The sequence below is a fragment of the Alligator mississippiensis genome, chromosome 3 (genome assembly GCF_030867095.1).
Source record: "Alligator mississippiensis isolate rAllMis1 chromosome 3, rAllMis1, whole genome shotgun sequence".
NCBI classification, from domain to species: Eukaryota; Metazoa; Chordata; order Crocodylia; family Alligatoridae; genus Alligator; species Alligator mississippiensis.
The window spans coordinates 164,233,800-164,249,518 of NC_081826.1; the positions used below are offsets into that span (position 1 = coordinate 164,233,800).

Consider the following 15,719-nt stretch of genomic DNA (forward strand, 5'->3'; position numbering starts at 1 on the left):
ATATGCATTCCATAAAGATGAGCAGCCATTCTTAGCTCTAGGCCTGTGTTTTACAAATACAATTAGACCTTGTTTACAAGTTATACCACTCTAATTCTACCAGCATAGTTAAAGCAATACAAGTCCCATGCCGTGGACACACGTTCATTAATATAAAAGCACTTATATTCATATAACTATTCTCATTTAGTAGCTGTGGTAGTTCAGGAGATATGCAAGAAGTAGGATTTGTTTGGGAATATTTTTTTATTGGACCAACTACATACTACCAAGCAAACCCTGCCTCCCACATGTTTCCATGTAAGAAATGGGAGCAGTTTATACTAGTACAAGGAATCTTTATACTGATAGAATTGCAGTCACACTAGGGCTAAGTACACAGTCAAACAGCCTGAGGCTGAATCAATTCAGTCTTCACTGCAAAGTCTAAACTGCATAGATTGAACAGATAGGCAAGTGAACAGACATTCACTTTTGATTCCAGAAATGCAGCCACATGCCTGCAGTGGCCCAAGCCAGAAACCAAGGGGGTGTGCTAGAGCATGCCTCCTTATTTGGCTGTAGCAGACAGCTTAAGCCAGGGCTAGTAGACCCACCCTTTGAGGCAGGTTTACAGAGGAAGTACAAAGCATCCTGGGGGACTGTGAGTTAACTTGAATCTGGAGGGGATCTGGGACAGAAGTTCAGTGAACTGATATAACCTAAATAAGTTAAGTCTGATACTATATCTATCCAAGTTTATCGTAAAGTGGTTTCAGCCATTTTGAAACTGGTTTATGTGCACGGAACTTCTGTTGTGTTACAGATTTGAACCAGTTTCTGATCGCTTATACCAGTTTGTGTGTAATTTCTGTCCCTAGTCTAGAAGTAGTACTGGAATGCAGTACAACCTTGTTGCAATGAACTGTGTTTGTAACTCCTCCACTTTTAACAATCCCAATGGTAGGAACTAATTTCTTTCTTATCATTAATAAATGCAGCAAATCGACTAATCCCATTATAGCAAACACCCTTTTGTAATGAATTTTTCTCCCAGCCTTACAGGGCTTCGCTGTAATGAGGTACATATTGAGGGTTATAGGCTGTACAGAAAGGGCAGGGTGGGGAAGAAAGGCGGAGGGGCTGCGCTCTATGTCAATGAGCAATATACATCGACCCTCATCAAGACGGAATCAAAGGATGAGGAAGTAGAAGGATTGTGGGTTAGGTTACATGGGGGGAAAGAAGAAAGGGATTTGGTGGTAGGGGTCTGCTACAGACACCCACACCAAGGGGAAGAACTAGATTTGGGGCTCCTGAGGCAGCTCTCGGAGACGATAAAAGCTAAAGAGGTGGTAGTCATGGGGGACCTAAACTACCCGGACATCTGCTGGGAGATGCAGACGGCAAAGTCCCACTGTTCATGCAGGTTTCTAACCTGTGTACAGGACCTCCACCTGACACAGGAGGTACACAGTCCCACTAGAGGGAATGCCTTACTGGATCTGGTATTGGCAACGGGGGATGACATGGTAGGGGACCTACAGATCGGTAGCCATCTGGGGGACAGTGATCACCTAATAATAGAAGTCTTCATAAGACATCGAGTGGGTAAGGTAACTAGTAGGGTGAAAGTGCTAGACTTTAGGAAAGCTGATCTCAATGAATTCAGGCGATTAGTCAAGGATGCACTGCAGAGTAGGAGTTTTGAAGTGATGGGAGCCCAAGAAGGGTGGCTGTGCCTTAAGGAAATGATCCTTCGGGCACAAAGGGAGACAATCCTGATGTGAGGAAAAAGAGGGAAAGGGTCCAGGAGGCTTCCTTGGCTGACCAGAGAAATCCAGGGCAGCCTACGGGCCAAAAGGGGAGCACATAAAAAGTGGAAACAGGGAGAGATCACCAAAGATGAGTATACCCCCTCTGCTCGCGCTTGTAGGGAGGCAGTTAGATGGGCCAAAGCTACCATGGAGCTGAGGATGGCATCCCAAGTAAAGGACAACAAGAAATTGTTCTTTAGATATATGGGGAGTAAAAGGAAGGCCCAGGGAGGAATAGGACCCCTGCTAAATGGGCAGAAGCAATTGGTGACGGACAGGGGGGACAAGGCTGAACTCCTCAATGAGTTCTTTGTCTCAGTGTTCCTAAGAGAGGGGCACGACAAGTCTCTCACTGGGGTTGTAGAGAGGCAGCAGCAAGGCGCCAGACTACCATGCGTAGATCCTGAGATGGTGCAGAGTCTCTTGGAAGAACTGGATGCCTTTAAGTCGGCAGGCCCGGATGAGCTCCATCTGAGGGTACTGAAGGCACTGGCCGACGTCATTGCACAGCCACTGGCGGAAATATTTGAACGCTCATGGCGCACGGAGCAAGTCCCGGAGGACTGGAAAAGGGCTAATGTGATCCCTGTTTTCAAGAAGGGGAGGAAGGAGGATCCGGGCAACTATAGGCCAGTCAGCCTCACCTCCATCCTTGGCAAAGTCTTTGAAAAAATGATCAAGGCTCACATATGCGAGAGCCCGGCAGGACAAATTATGCTGAGGGGAAACCAGCACGGGTTCGTAGCAGGCAGATCGTGCCTGACTAATCTAGTCTCTTTTTATGACCAGGTTACAAAACGCCTGGACACAGGAGGAGGGGTGGATGTCATATACTTAGACTTCAGGAAGGCCTTCGATACGGTATCCCACCCCATACTAGTGAACAAGTTAAGAGGCTATGACGTGGATGACTACACAGTCTGGTGGGTGGCGAATTGGCTACAGTGTTGCACCCAGAGAGTCGTGGTGGATGGGTTGGTTTTGACCTGGAAGGGTGTGGGCAGTGGGGTCCCGCAGGGCTCGGTCCTTGGACTGATACTATTTAATGTCTTCATCAGCGACTTGGATGAGGGAGTGAAGTGTACTCTGTCCAAGTTTGCGGATGACACAAAGCTATGGGGAGAAGTGGACACACCAGAGGGCAGGGAACAGCTGCAAGCAGACCTGGACAGGTTGGACAAGTGGGCAGAAAACAACAGGATGCCGTTCAACAAGGAGAAATGCAAAGTGCTGCACTTAGGGAGGAAAAATGTCCAGCACACCTACTGCCTAGGAAATGACCTGCTGGGTGGCATGGAAGTAGAAAGGGATCTTGGAGTCCTAGTGGACTCCAAGATGAACATGAGTTGGCAGTGTGACAAAGCCATCAGAAAAGCCAATGGCACTTTATCATGCATCAGCAGAGGCATGACGAATAGATCCAAAGAGGTGATACTTCCCCTCTATCGGGCGCTGGTCAGGCTGCAGTTGGAGTACTGCATGCAATTCTGGGCGCCGCAATTCAAGAGGGATGCGGATAACCTGGAGAGGGTCTAGAGAAGGGCCACTCGTATGGTCAAGGGCTTGCAGGCCAAGCCCTATGAGGAAAGACTAGGGCACCTGGACCTCTTCAGCCTCCGCAAGAGAAGGTTGAGAGGCGACCTTGTGGCTGCCTATAAGTTCATCACGGGGGCACAGAAGGGAATTGGTGAGTTTTTATTCACCAAGGCACCCCCGGGGGTTACAAGAAATAATAGCCACAAGCTAGCAGATTTAGACTGGACATTAGAAAGAACTTCTTCACAGTTAAAGTGGCCAAGGTCTGGAACAGGCTCCCAAGGGAGGTGGTGCTCTCCCCTTCCCTGAGGGTCGTCAAGAGGAGGTTGGATATGCATCTAGCTGGGGTCATCTAGACCCAGCACTCTTTCCTGCCTATGCAGGGGGTTGGACTCGATGATCTATTGAGGTCCCTTCCGACCCTAACATCTATGAATCTATGAGGTTGTACTGTAATTATTTTGGTGAAAAATAACCTCCTTACCCAGCTTGGCTAAACCAGTACAAAACCTGTATTCCAAGCCATGCCTTAAACCAGGACTGGGCAAAGTTTGGCCCACCAGGCAGATTGGGCCTGCGGCAGACTCCATTTCCCAGTGGGTCCTGTCCGCATTGCTTGAGCCAGTCTCCATAGAGACCTCAGGAGTGGTGGAGCCTTGATAGTATGGAGCTGTGACAGCCCCGTGCTCCCAGGGTCTCCATGGAGACCGGGTCAGAGCAGCACTGGCTAGGTGTGCGGCTCCGTGGGGAGGGGCTCTGAGGCCGTGGCTCAGGTCAGGGCCTGGGCCATGATGTTGCAGCAGTGAGAGTGCAGGCTTGAGCTGGGGCAGAGCCATGATCCTCTGCTCTCATGCCTCTGTGATGAACAAGGAGTCCACGGTCCTGAAGCAGCTCCCTGCACAGCCTTGCATCCTGTCAGCGCTGCTCTGGGCTGGTCTCCATGGAGACCCTGGGAGCACAGGGCCACAACAGCCCCATTCATCACAGCCCTGCCACTCCTGGGGTCTCCTTGGAGACTGGCCAGAGTGGTGCGGGCAGGGACTGCTGGGAAATGGATCTAGGCACTGGCCAGATCCACCATTTTGCCCACCCCTGCCTTAGACAAATTACTCGAATAACTTCTCTTTTTTGCTAGTTATAAATCATAACCCCAAATCCTTATAGTCTCCCTCAGGCACACCTCTCTCATTCTCAGCTCATGGCAGGGACCTCATTCTGAAGGTCACCAGAGAGGGTTTCAAAGCTGAGAGCCTTCACAGACAACACCTTGCCAATTGCTGTGCTCTGGCTCAGCTGCCCCTTCTGACTGCAACTGGTTCTGGCATGAGCAGAGGAGCAGTCTCACAGCTAATTAGATCCCAGACCATTTTAAGGCTTTTCAGCTCAAACTAGACCTTTAAAGTTAGCTCAGTACTGAAGTTGTTCTCATTCTGTTGCATTAAATAGACACTAGGGATCACTATATTGAAAAAATTGGTTACAAACTAATGTCTTGTGGATCTTCAGCCAATAATGAGCTGTCTGGTTACATACATTTTAGCATGTATTATAGCTAAATCAAGCATTCATATGTAAAGTCTAGTGTTCCTGCTAGAGGTGCACCAACATATAGGAGCAGCCCTGCTCAGCTCCTGACGACTCATATCGGATTGGCACCAATACAAGGAAAATTGACATTATTGGCATTCGGCTTTTTTTGGCTGGTGTAGCCAATAACGTCACCAATAAATGCTGCATGCATGCATGCAGCCACAGCATGTATGCAGCCAGGAATGCAGCCTGGCAGCTTGGAGAGCAGCCTTCTGCCAGTAAGTCTTGGGGGAGAAGGGGCATAGGGGAGCAGATTGAGGCCAACACAGTGAGTGAGGGAGGGAGTGGAGCTGGGGCAGGGGCAGGCACTGCCCAGCTAGGGCGGGGCATGGGGCATGGGTTGGAGCCGCGGGAGGCTAGTGTTAGGGTGGGGGCAGCTCTCCGCCATTGCATACACCCCTATGGGAGGCATGTGCCCCTGGATTTGTGCGCAGGGCGAGGGTGGGCTGCCCAAAGCAGGCACGGGGCCAGGGGCTGCACTAGCCTCTTCCTGTAGGGGGTGGGCCAGGGACGTGAGCAGGGGCAGAGCAGGCAGCAGTGGCACTGGGAGGGGGGCTGTGGTGAATTTTGGGATGGCTGTAGCCTACCCCATAGTCCCCGCTCCCAGCACTGCCGCCGCCTACCCCTGCCTGGCCTGAGCACAGCCCTGGCTCAGCCCCTGCACCAGGAACAGGCTGGTGTAGCCCCTGACCCCAGGCCTGCAGTGGGCAGCCCACCCTCACCCTGTGCACAAATCTGGGGGGCAAATGGCTCACAGGCCTCTCCCAGGGGTACATGCAGTCGCAGGGAGCCACCACTCCCGCTGCCCATGGCTCCATCCCATGCCCTGCCCCAGCTTGGCCTGCCCATGCCCCAGCCCCACTCCCTCCCTCACCGTGGGGGCCTCGATCTGCACCCCACATGCCTGCCCCTTCTCTCCCATATGCCTCTTCCCCCTGACAAACTTACTGGCCAGGTTCTGCTCTCCAAGCTGCCAGATTGCATATCAGCTATCAGCCATCAGTATCAGCCAAAAAAAACTTATTGGTGTCCTAGCTATGATATGAATTTGTGCTGCATGCTGGATGATTTGGGGGTCCTAAAACTAGCCAATGGATTGCATTAGTTGTTATAGCACCTGAGACCATCCCATATTTTGGATGATTTAGTGAACAGAATCTTCCACACTTAGTAAGAATCGTTTTATTTAAGACATGGTAGTAACAATGTGTAAATCCAGTTTACTTTTTCAGACTGCTGTTAACAAGGAATCCCATTAAAATGAAAGCTACCAAAAGTAAGGCCATGCATATTACACCTCTCTGCGTTGACTTTTGTGATGAGACCATGGTAGGTTGTGGCACTAAGATTCAGGTACAGGCCTGTTTTTCCAGAACAGTTCTGTCCTTAACAGATTGTCTGTTAAGTGTCTCCAGCAGATGAGGTTTGATGATTGATTGATTGATTGATTGATTGATTGATTAATCAATCGGTCGATCTAAGGTGCTTATGCAGCCTCTCCATTACCAGAAAACTATAAGTGCATCACAGAATTTAATTTAATTTAATCACTCTTGAATAAGATGCTGTTAAAGGATGTTGTGATCATAGCATTTATTAACAGTGTTCACAACCTGCATCATGGGCAGTTTATGCATAGGAAATGTGTGCAATGAATGCCTAATGAAACAGTTTTAGTGCTACAGAGAGGGGTAGAGGAAGACTGTGTTAAATAAAAGATATCAAATTCACCCAAGGAACCCTGGTACCTATTCTCAGAACTCCTTTAGCAAGCCTGTGGTATATGACTGCAGTCTTTCATTTTTTTTTCTTCCCAACAATTTTATAAGACAGCAAAGAATCCCATTTTACAGCTGTGGCTTAGTTCAGGCTTTGGACATCATCAGAGTGGTCTCTAAATCAGGTAAGAGAATAACTACAGTGGGATGTGGATACTATCTATCATCTGTAGATGGGATACTATCTATCATCTGCTCTAACTGCCCGCACACTGCCCTCTGCAGCCTTTCTAACCACTGCTAAGATGAGCTAGGCAAAAGAATCCAGCCTCTGTCTTTGCCTTGGCAATGCAGACTGCCCAACATTGGGTTAGATCTGTATCTGTGCTTAGTTCCTATATCTTTATCTTTAGAAACATTTGGGATAGATGCCGTTGGTAGACAGATGCCACAGATCTCTCAGGTTAATCTTCCTGTCAGTTGAACATGTCCCAAGGCTCCCCTGATTGTCAGGATATATCCAAGAATAGACCACACGGAAATCACAAGACCCTAGAAAGCAGGGATCAGGAAGGAGCTTCTCAGGCTGCATACAGACTTCAACTTGCTTGTTCCTCAAATGGGGAATGGAAAAGGGTAAAAGGAGCATGATAGAAGCAGTAATGGCATGAATTGTTAACTTGTTTGTTATTAATTTTGACTTAAATGTAAATGAAATCATGCTACTATAAAGCATGAGGTGTCTGAATATCATTAGTAACAATGTCAATAAAATCTCAGAGCATTAGAAATGTAATTTTATTAGGAACTCAACCAGCCAGCCATCTCCAGATACTTCTTTCTAGCTCTTTGTTGATACGGGAGTTAAACCTTCAGTTTTGTCTTACACCTGTCTTGGACAGGTGTCCCTTGTGCATGCCTAGACAATCACCCAATATGAACTATTTCAGTTTAGTGTAGAAAGTAGTATACCTCCATAACCCCAGAACCCTCTCAGAGAATGCTCTGCCTGTACTGTTTTTATTCTTCTTGTCTTTAATATTCAGGCCCCCAATTTACCTTAATCTGTCATAATCCAGTAATAATCATGATGACTCCAGGCTTGCCCAATCCCCACAGTTAGTATTTATGACTCTCCTGTGTACGAGAAATAAAGCCAACACCTTCTTTCTCTCATTTGGTGTAAAAGTTGCACGTGGCTCATGTTCAGAGTAACCCTTCCCATAATTGCTCCTTTGCTGATGCGAAGCTTGATACATGCTGTGATTTTTCACTTAAGGGCTGAAAATCCTACCTATGCTAGCTGCAAACAGTGCAGTGGACTCTATGCCCACACGGTGTGTAGGGAGCTAACACTGGCAGGGGTGGCTCAGTCTTTAAATTAAATTGTGCTGGTTTTTGCCTGGAGGATTGGCATTTTCTTTTCAAAATGGGCTTTGTGTGTGAATGGGCTTGGGTTGTGGGCTGCCCATTTTTTTTTTTTTTTTTTAAACCAGCCCTCAGCTGTATGACATCACAGCCCTGTAAGGAGACAGGGAAAGGAATTTGACTTGCCTTAATGAAAAAAGAGAAAGTGAAGGCTTTCTGGGAAAAAGAAACTTCCTTGCTCCACAACTTAGAGGCACCACCAGAGAAAGGAGGTAAGCTACGATTTCTGACTTGTGGCCTCACTGAATCTCTTATTGAAATAAGTGAGGAACTTTTTAGTCTGACTCATTTTCTTCTGTAGTCACTGAGGAATTTGTAGCTCTTTGGCTTGTCTCACTATGCAATGCTGTAGATCGCAAGCAGAGCTCCTTGAATCTTTGACTTTCTTTTCATGTCAAATAGGTCAGTAGCATCCTGGGTATAGATACAAAAGAGATGATTTGAAGCCTGTGTATGCTGATCAAGAATGCAATCCACGTGCACACTTTTGTGCTCTTTTGTTGCTATTTTTCTCTGAACTGCTTGCAGACATTTGCCAGTAAGAGCATTCTTGTTGCAGTCTGAAGTAGTATTTCAAATGATACAGTTGTAAGGATGTGTAGTACTTCATTCCTTCCAAAGAGCTTGTTTAAAATGTAGACGGTTCTTTATTTGTTTAATAGTGGGGTAAATTGAAATATCACCAATAGTCGCATTTAGTAACAAATGCATTATTGCCTTCTACTGTGCTTTATGCATACTGTGACCATTTGCTTGCTGTCTTCTTAATGCACTGGAATGGCACATTCATCATGCTCCAACAGCCAGATTTTAGAAAACCATCTATAAAATCCCAGAGTATGAGACTTGTAGCACATTTCATAGACTTCATGGACTACTTAGTAATGCCAGACTCATTTGTTGAGCTTTAAAAGTCAAAGAATTCATTACAATTGAGATCTTGGGCTTCTTCCCTGTTGTTCTGGGGAGGGTTAGGGACAGTGTACCTTTAAAATATTTTTTTATTTGCCCTTCCTCCCCCCCCCCCCCCCCCCCCCCTCCACCCGACTGCTTGTCAGACCTTGCAATTTGGCAAAAATGAGAGGAGCTGCTTGCAGTTTAGTAATGAGCCCTTTGGGAATACTTTTTTAAAGTACTTTCTATCAAATATTGAACTTTCTTGTAAGTGTAGCTGACAGTGGCTCTTCACATAGCAGCCTGGCTAACCATACTGATCATATACTCATTTGGTTTGCAGTTTAAGTTGTCTCTCTCACTGTTGGGTTGGGGGGAGCAGGGGGAGAACCGTCAGCTACATATTATACTGACCAGTGGTCAGAGACAGGAGAGTTTATACTATTAAAATACAGTAGACCGTTCCAAGGTTTATACCAGAATGTGGTCAGTTCACTTTTCTTCACAGTTCCAGGTTTTTTTAAATGCTTTTCCCCAGTATTATCTGAATTCTTTGCTCTGCTGAAAGGACAAGTGATGAATGTCTTAATTAAATAATACCTTAACAGAGTCCAGATGTGTCACAGGCCATTTAATCAGTAGCTTTTCAGCAGGAAAAGGGGGAATAATGAATCTTGAAACAGGGTGCAAGGGTGGGAGGGAGTGGGTGGTGAAAGGGAATTTCTTATTCCTGAGGATTTGTCAGCTACCTTTTTCCCAAATAAGGAACAGAAACATTCTTAAGTCTTGTTTCCAGTGAAATACCCTCATAGGGGAGTGACTTAGATGACTGTAATGTTTAGACTGCAGTAAGAACAAAACTTAAATGAAGTTACTAACTGCTTACAACGGGAGACTCACATGGTAGGTCATATGTTATAGCCTGGGGACACCAATGGCATGTGGAGAATTTACCAACATCCTGCTATGCTACTGCTTATAAGAAACTGTAGACATTTGGTTTATTACTGATAAAACTCCTCTGAAGATTCTATGCAACCTTTCTTGTTAAATGCTTTTTTGTTGCATGTTTAGATTTCACTGACCGCTTGTTTGACCAGTAATGAATTTGGCTGTATTTAGCTTATTTAGCATGGAAGTATTTTTCATTCAGTTGGTTTGTGTTTCTGAATGTGTGGTTTTTATATATGCAGCCATAGCTGCAGACCAAGTAAAGGCTATTGTTAAGATTGTCAAAGCAGCCAAGGGGATTTAGACATGCATCTGCCACTTAAAATTAATATAAATCTTAGTCCCCTTAACTATTTTGAAAATCTGCCTTTGTAATGCTCTGTTCCCTGAGACACCTATGGCTTATTTCAAGCTGTCAGGGTGATGACAAGCTGCTTACGTTTAGGGAGACCAAGTTCTAATATATGCCTTTATATTAATTTATGCATGCACAGCTATCAGGTCAGCATACGGGAGCATATGGTGTCATTTTAATATTTTTAAGTGTTTTATGGAAACGATTTGGTTGCTTCAAGACAATTTGGTTTCTGTTCATTCATAAAGCTATATCCATTGGAGCCTCCAGTTTACTTCCTTAGAGGCTGTACTTGTACAATCGACATTGTTTTGTGCACAGCAACAAGTCACAAATAATGTATCATAGATATGGTAATTGCATTGCATAAGTAGGAGGGTAGTTTTAAAAATACAGTTACCTTTCAGAGTAATCGAAGAAAAGGTCCCTACATTTCTCTAGCTTTGCTAAGTTTTGTTTTGTTTTGTTTTTTAATCCAGGAAAAGAATGACAGCCATAATATTGGGATCTTAGTATTTCTTTTTCCCCCAGCCCCTTGGTGTCTCTCAGAAGATCCCTTACAGAGATGCCTTTGAACACTGGCTGTGACTGCTCCCAGTCCTGCATCACTGTTGCCTTGAGGGATCTGTCTGCCTCATTGGAGTTTGTGGCTGAGATTACTCAAAACTGCCTAAGGGACTGAACACCCATTTCCCATTGGAAATGAATGGATATCCTAATCCACAAAACAGCTTCAGAGAGATCATCTTAAATGACTAAGAATTTTTCATTTATGAATATTGTTTTTACATTTGCTCCCTCTTGTCCAGGGTATTGATAATAGCAGCTCACCCTTTTTACCCTGTGTGCCAGATGGGCAGTGCCAGGCCCATCTGCAGGCTAGACCCAGCTGGTGAACTTGATTTAGTAGCAAAGCCACACAGCAGGGGCCCATCCAACAACAGGCGGTTACACTGCCTGAACCTGATCCATCTGCCTGGGGGTGGAGGGTAGGGAGTGGCCTCACCCCGATCTGGACACATGGAGGTGGTGAGGGAGGAGACAGAGTAACTCTGATCTGGCCATACAGGGCGGGGGTGAGAGGGGGGAGCCCTGATTCCATTGCACAGCAGTGGCCTGGATGGGGCTGGATCCAGCAACGTGTAGCTTCTACTGCTTCCCCACTGCCAAATTTTCCAACTTGATTTCACTGCACAGCCAGCCCCGGGCTATGAGCAGCTGCAGCAAGCGACCAAGAGGCTGCAAACAGCTGCACTAGGCTCCAGAGCACTGCTGCTGGCTCCATACTGGTGGTGACTGCATGCATGCCTCGGGGTGTAGGGTGAGGAAAGGGCTGGAGCATCACAACCCCAGCCCCTCGCCAATCTGTCTGCCTGGAGGCACGCGTGCAGCCATTGCCAGTAACGAGGATCTGACCCCACATGGACTGCCCTTGGTCGAGGCTTGGGTCAGAGTTGGGGTATTTTTGGCACTCCAGCCAAAAACGTTGCTGATCCCAGACTACACTATATTATGTTTCTGGAAGAGCAGGGTTGGAAGTAGACTGATCTTGTTCAACTTTTTGGGGAGGCTGGAGGTTAGAAGACATCTAAAAGGGTAAATCTTTTCTTAAAGGCATCGTATAGGTTAACTCCAGACTTCTACAGAAAATAGCTTTCCCTTCTTGTTAAGCAGCATACATATTGACTGAGCTCACAGTTATGCCCTTTGATCATTCTCATGTCTTTTCTTTCATTCCACATGACTTAAGCAAAACCTTGTTGAACTTTATGATTTTTTCTCCTTTTTAGCGTCCCCTCATTTTTCTTAAGCCCCATGCTAATTGGGTTAGCCTCAGGTTCTGGTATAAGTGACAGTCTTAAAGACATCTGGAATGGAGCTGAATGCAAAACAAGCTTAGTACAGGACTGTTGTAAGGAACTTTTAAGGAACTCATTTTCCTAAAACAATTCAATTTTCCTTTATTATTTTGGGGAAAATTATTCTTTGCACACATTCACACTAGTGGGATGTGCTGGCCAGCACCCCTCTGATGGTGGAAACTTCCCAAAGCCATGTCTGTTAGCAGGCTTACGTGCCCCATCCAGTCCTTCCTGTGTTTCTGAGTGTTCTGACAGCCGGGCTTGCCTTACTTCCTCCAAATACAGTGGTGGATGGATGTGAACTTCTCCATTTCCATTGGTTCCAGATTCTTATCTCAAAAAGTAATGTAGAGTCTTAGTGTGGTGGGGTAGTCTGTTAGCATAGATTTTAAAGAGAACCTAAGAAGGCATATAGCAATGCACACAGGTACTCTTGTTACTAAACCTGACACATCAAAAGGATCATCACTGAGGAAAAACCCCAAGCGTATTAACTGAACAGAAGGGTAGATTTTATGATCCAGTCTCTCTGTGACTGCACAGGACTACCTTCAGGACTCCAACAGACACTGAAAAACCTTTCTCTTTAGAAGAAAAGCAGGTATTGATTAACTGTAGGAGACAGTCAGCTAGAAGGTGTTACAATCTGAAGTGGTGGAGGGATCAGTGAAAAATACATGGATTAGCCTTTGAACTTAGTTCTGACTTATTTTTGAATACTGACTTTAGGTTTTAAAAGGTCTCCTAAAAGCAGTGGTGGCCTCCCATGTGCTGATGGATCATAATTTGTAGTAAGGTGTAGACATTCATGAATGGACTAGCCAATGAAACTACCCTTAAAAATTCCAGTATCATTATGGGACTTTAGTGCAAATCATGAAGTCTTCTTTGAGCCTATGGGAAACTATTTTCTGTTCCACCTAGTTATTAAAACAGCTTTTTACATCAGCTGTAGCATCTCCTCAGAGAATGAACAACTTCCATTTACTGTCTTCCATATCTAAGGGGTATTTAACTCACCCAGTGACAAATGCAAATAATGAGGTTTCTCAGGGGTCCAACAGAGGTGGCAGCAACCATAGTGGAAGCAGTGGAGCAAGCAGCCACGAGCCAGGCATCCACTTGCTGCAGGACACAGGCCTTGCTTGCCTTCTCCATTGCCAAAGACCATATACACCAAGACTGCAGATTGTTTAGAAGGCCTTGTCTAACATTAGCTCTCAGTTCCACGACTCAGTAGCCCAGTGGACTGGATGGAGCAGCACAACAAGGTGGATCCGGCCTGTGAACCATATATTTTGACACCCCTCCTCTATCTGAACCTTGGACTCTTTCACAAGAAAGTATAGAAGGTCTATAGACCTTCTTGTGAAAGAGTTATAGGTCTTTCATAAGAAGCTATAGATGATTTTCACATTCATCAAATGATTAATATGCCAATGTATTTCTGCTCAACTTAATGCTCACATAGGAGAGTTAAAGCTGCCTACTTGCCCTGGCTGTTGTTTCTTAAAAGGACTAAGGAACTTTGGAAGTCTCTCAGTTTCTTTATTTCATGTGTAGACAACTGTAAGGGTCATGTTCTCTCTTCCGGGGCATTATCTTAATAGATTAGGAAAGACGTAGAGGGGCACTATAGATGAGCATTCATTCCACCCCTTGCTGATGTTTGACCACACTGTCAGAACAAGGGCAACTTTCATGGCATGCCTTAGACACGTTGCAATTGCAAGATCCGTAGGACCATGACAGAGTGCTATGCATACATATATGAACCACTACCCTCTGGGCCTCGTATTTACTTCTGTCATTCAGTTTGATTGAGCACTATTTCTGTTTCTTTTCCTGTTCAGTTAGGACCCCTAGTCCCACTGCCAGTTTGTAGTACACTGGTTTCCAAACTGTCCCATGAAGGGAATAGGCAGAGGACACATGAAAAAGAAATGACAGTTATTTATCATATTTCATGGTATGTAAGTTGAGCTTTAAACCCCCTTGCCGCTTCTGCCTTTAGCAGGTTCGTGCAGCCAGCAGGGCACCTGGCACTGCCCAGGAAGGGGCTGGCTTGTCTCCTGGGCAGTGTGGGGGAGAGGCTAGGGGTGTTGGGCACGGCTGACCTTCCCCCTCCCCCCCCCCCCCGCCCAACACCCCGCACTGCCCATGGGCCAAGGCAGCCCCTTCCCAGGTGGTGCCAGGCATCCTACCGGCCACAGGAGTCTGCTGAAGGCAGAAAAAGAAAGTAGATCCTGCCTTCAGTGGAGCCTAACTGTTCCCCCTGCGGCCAAAGAGCGAGCTGATGGTGCCCCTGAGCTGTGGGAGGGCTTGGTCCTTCCCTCCACAGCAGCGGCACACCCAGGGCCCGGATGCAGGGCTGCTTGCGAGCCAGGTGATGCCTAAGCTCCCAGGGGCCCGATCCAACTTTCCTGGAGCCCGCCAGCATGTGAAAGCCCAATCTTTTTTTTCGTGACAAACATCAAAGTGAGGATGAAGATGCAGAACATTGCAATGTCAAGGATCCATACAATGATCAAATTACTCATTTGGATTTTTTTACAAATGGATCATTATAAAATGTGGGTTGACTTATACACTGGATATATGAAGAAACTAACTTTTTAATAAAAAATTTGGGGTTGATCAATACACTGTGTCGACTTATACACCATAAAATACAGTACTTGTGACCAGAGCCTTGATGGACTTTTCATACTCCTCTTCTTCCCACACTGTTACCCCTTCCCTGATGTCCTAATGGACTCTGGACTTTGAAGCGGCAGGGAAAGGTACTGAGGAGGCAACTCTCCTTTTATAGCCCTATTGTCAGAACCATTCTAAAGAACTGAAGGGACAGAGGAGGAAGATACAAGTGTTTCAGCAGATTCTGAAGTTCCTCTCTCTGAGCTGCATCAGTTGGCAGAGCCTCCCATTGTACATATACTGAGTCCATCTCAGAGGACTCCAGTTGCAAGCAAGTAACATTTGTTCCTAAATAGAACTTAAATCTGTGTAGGCCTTTTGAAATAAATTATACCCCTTGCCCTGGTTCCTCCCTCCCCCAGAAAGAAAGCTCCAGAGAATGGCACAGTAAATTTTTTCCTGCTGTTTGAAAACAATCGTGTTTTGGATTGTTGCATACCTTTACAAAAATACATAAATGTTAAATCATGTTTTAATATTTTATAATACGTGTGCTGTATTCCTAACTTAACTTCACTATTAAACATGTCAGTTGTCTGGTGTAGTGTAGCAGTGTATTGTAACATAATGTATACAGCTCCATCAACAATCTTGATATACAGATGTGATTCATTTCTAAATGTTTGGAGAGTTGGTTTGGTACAGCTTTCCAGGTCTGACTTATCCTGACCATTTGGCCTCCAAAGTTTATTTCAGTTGATCACCTTTGAATATCTTGAATCACTTAAGAGAGAAGTGGTTAAAGACTAGGATCTAATGTAAAGATAGTTAGAAAGGTGCCAAGTGAAGTGAGAGCAGAGCAATAACTCATTGCTCTTCTGTATCACCTTACATGCAGAGATCTCAAAGGCCTTTACAACATTTAGGCCCTGATTCAAGTCAGCATTTAAGC

The 15,719-nt window shown here is 45.6% G+C and overlaps 1 protein-coding gene across 6 annotated transcripts in view; it reads left to right on the top strand.

Moving 5' to 3' along the window:
- The window catches only part of PALM2AKAP2 (PALM2 and AKAP2 fusion), a 469,405-nt gene that overhangs the window by 395,887 nt on the left and 57,799 nt on the right, over positions 1-15,719 (top strand). Inside the window, exon 1 of one of the 6 annotated variants that reach the window (XM_014596349.3) lies at positions 8,147-8,280. The exons of the other annotated variants lie outside the window; for them this stretch is intronic. The gene's annotated coding sequence lies outside the window, so the exon portion shown is untranslated. Of the gene's footprint in view, positions 1-8,146; positions 8,281-15,719 lie in introns of those variants that run through there. 6 annotated transcript variants of the gene reach the window in all.